Source organism: Lolium rigidum, chromosome 6 (assembly GCF_022539505.1).
Source record: "Lolium rigidum isolate FL_2022 chromosome 6, APGP_CSIRO_Lrig_0.1, whole genome shotgun sequence".
In the NCBI taxonomy this organism is placed as follows: domain Eukaryota; kingdom Viridiplantae; phylum Streptophyta; class Magnoliopsida; order Poales; family Poaceae; genus Lolium; species Lolium rigidum.
In genome coordinates this window covers 194,336,889-194,339,985 of record NC_061513.1, presented here as the reverse complement: position 1 = coordinate 194,339,985, position 3,097 = coordinate 194,336,889, and the positions used below count along the sequence as shown (strand labels likewise).

Below are 3,097 nucleotides of genomic sequence, written 5' to 3'. Positions count from 1 at the left end.
CTGATCTTGACCATCATAGTCAGGCGACTTGCTGTCCACCGACACACCTGGAGGTGTGACAGGGCGGCGACGGAGCGATTTTGGACGGCGACGGAGCGATGTTGGCCGGAGACGACGCGAGAAGAGGAGACGGCGCGGGAAGAGGCGGCGGCGCGAGGGGAGGTGCAGGAGGCGGCGCGAGGGGAGGTGCGGGCGTTCGCTCGCTCGCTCGAGAAACGCGAGTGAGGGCGAGCGTTTCTAATCCCCTCCAACCCGACGTGGCCCGAGGTGTTTCTGGCGGGTCAAACGGGCCAAAACCGTCCGAAACCGGCCTACCGAACAGCCCGGACGGGGTTTCCAGTGGATTGAAATTGGGCCGGGTAAGACACCCAAAACACAAAAATACTCCCCTGCCGAACAGGGCCTGATGTACCCACCGGCGTCGCCGGGGAGTTGTCGACACCGCGCCGCCGACGCGCAGATAGCTCCCGCCGTGCGCCGTACCCGTGCACCGTCGCAAGCGCACGTCCTCGCCGTCGCCGCTGTCGCCAGCGAGCCTTCCACGCCACCGCCGTCCGCCGTGCGCCGTCGCCAGCGAGCCGTCCACGCCGCCGACGTCGCCGCCGTCGCCATCGTACGTCTTCGTCGTGCGCCGTCCCCGTGCGCCGTCGCCGCCGGCCAGATCGTAGCTTTCTCCTCCACCCCTATTTTGCGAGCTCGCGGTCCGATCTACGGCTCTCCCCCGGCTCCTTCGCATCGCGCTCCGATCTATGGCTCTGCCCCGGCTCCTTCGCGTTGTAGCTCCTCCACCTCCCGACGTCTCCGTCGTGCCCCAAGCGCGCAGGTACATTACCGTCTCTGAGCAAAGCTCCTTTTCTTCTCTCACCCCGACCTTGCGACCAGGGTTCCATTGCTGATGTACCGAGGGATTCTCTGTGTGCGTGCAGGCAATGTCTGGCGGAACAAGTGGAGGATCGATACATGACTTCTTCCCAATGCCCGAGTCAATCGCCTCGCTGATTCCTCCGCTTGAAGGGGATGGAGAAAACTGAGGGCGTCGTGCTCATGGATCTCGTCACTGGGCACCTGCCGACCGACAGGACCTTCAGGCTTCAACGGCGACATCACATGGTGCGGTGGGTGCTAGTGCCGCGCGAGGACTCGTCAATGGCGGAGTTCCTTGACGTGGCTTTCCGGTGCACCAAGCCGGCGCTAGGGGAGAGGCTGATCCACATCTCGCTCGATTACTATCGAGCCGGCGAGCAGAATTGCTAGGATCGCTACGCGTGGAGCTTCACCATATGTTTCTTGTTTCAGTTTTTTTCGAAGTTCATGCAGAGTTTTGATTCCAAACACTGAAAAATCGCAGGTTGCTCGTGGGCATGCATGCCCTTGACGAGCAGGTTGTGGAGAACATGGTCGCCGGCGTCGTTGACTTTGCAGCCGTGATGGTTCCGCTCGAAGACGGCGACTCGAATTCAGGCGCTGGGTACCATGCCATGGATGAGGACGAAGATGGCGACAATGAGCTGCTGAGCCACGCGGTCCTTTCGGCGACGATGGGTCCGAAACCTGATGCAGCGACGGGTCCGCGCTCTGCTCGTCTGATTGTGATGGCCACCAGCTAATTAGTATCAGTTACTAGCATTTAGGCTGTCAGTTAGTATGAGGTGTTGTTTTGTTCGCCAGAGAGCAGTTAGTCGTCGGGTTCAGGCTCGGATTAGCTGGTGGTTTATTCTGTTTTGTTTGTCACCTGGCTAATTACTGTGAGGTGTTTGTTCTGGATCCTTTTTTGGCCGATCACACCTAGCAAGACTTCTGGTTCTGTACCAATCAGTGGCAGGTGCATAATCTTGATTTTCACAAATGTAAATAATCGCCGCGTGTACTAGTACACTAGGAAGCTTTGGTGTTGTCTTCTGCTTTAGTCCATGGTTAGCAGTTAGTTAGTTTTTCAGAGCATTGCCCCCGGTCTGGCCATGCTCATTTTAGCGAGGTGCGAGTTTTGTTGTACGAGCTCTGCCCCCGACTCGCCATTGTTCTTCCCTTCTCTCCCCAGTCTCCTCGCTCCGCATGACCGCTCGTAGCTGTTGTGGCCTTTTGCTAGCTAGGCCATGCCCGAACCCACATAATTTGTCGAAGTATGGAAGAGTTGAACCAAGGCTGCAGAGCATGAGTGTTGAACTGAATACAAGAAGGTGCCTAGTTAATCTACGACATTACTGAAACGAACCATAGTCCCTGGACACCAAAAAAATATCGAAATCCTAATGTACTTGTTCCAAGCTTCCAGCTTGGGTGGGATCCAACTGTAGCACGCTCCACGCCGCTGCAATTCAAATCTGCATTTTTCTCATGCTGTTCATGGTCAACCACCCTTGGCGCCGCCTGTCTTTCTATATGTCCACCTCAGGCATCCTCCCCCTCCTTCTCAACTCCGGCACTGTTTCTTTTTTCGTCAACCTGAATCTTCTTGCAGGCCTCGTAGCACATAAAGGAGATACCGACGGTGGATCGATGCATCTGCGGCCGATGCCACGGTACAGCCGACGTAGCGGACGTGCTGGGCGGAGGAGAAGCAGCAGACGGGGAGGCAAGCTGGAGAGCGGCATCGACTGGGCAACGAAAGGCGGCGCAGGGAGAAGCAACCGCCCCATCCTCCGGCGGAGTCGCCCCGCCGCCGCATCCTCTGCTGCTGCCGATATTACGGCTGAGCCGCTTCCGACGCCGCCCCCGAGTCCGGCGCTTCCACCGCCGTTCCCAAATCCGGCGCCGCCGCATCCGCCGCCGGTGCTGCTGCGCAGAGTAGACTGGGACATGGTGTCCTCCGGTTCAGAGTGAAGAGATGATGGTGGGCGAGAGTGGAATTGGGAGGAGAGACTGTTGTTCGCGGCCGGCTGTGTCGGGTGAGAGTGGAGAATCGGGAGGAGAGGACCGGCCATGTCGTGTGAGAGAGGAGAGGCAGCAACGGGATCATGGAGTCAAAAGCCCTGTCGGGTGCCCCTGTTCATTATGGGACCCACCAACTGTACAGAAATGAGAGAAAAAGAGCAAAATATCTTCTCTCACCTAACATCTTGTTCGAATCTCCAGCCATCCAACGGTTGTGAAAGCACCC

The 3,097-nt window shown here is 57.9% G+C and overlaps 1 long non-coding RNA gene across 1 annotated transcript; it reads left to right on the top strand.

The window, feature by feature from the left end:
- Positions 1–623: 623 nt before the first annotated feature.
- Positions 624–1,842, top strand: LOC124667671. Its single transcript, XR_006991361.1, has 2 exons — positions 624–823; positions 927–1,842. It is a non-coding gene; the product is annotated as an uncharacterized LOC124667671 (long non-coding RNA).
- Positions 1,843–3,097: the final 1,255 nt, after the last annotated feature.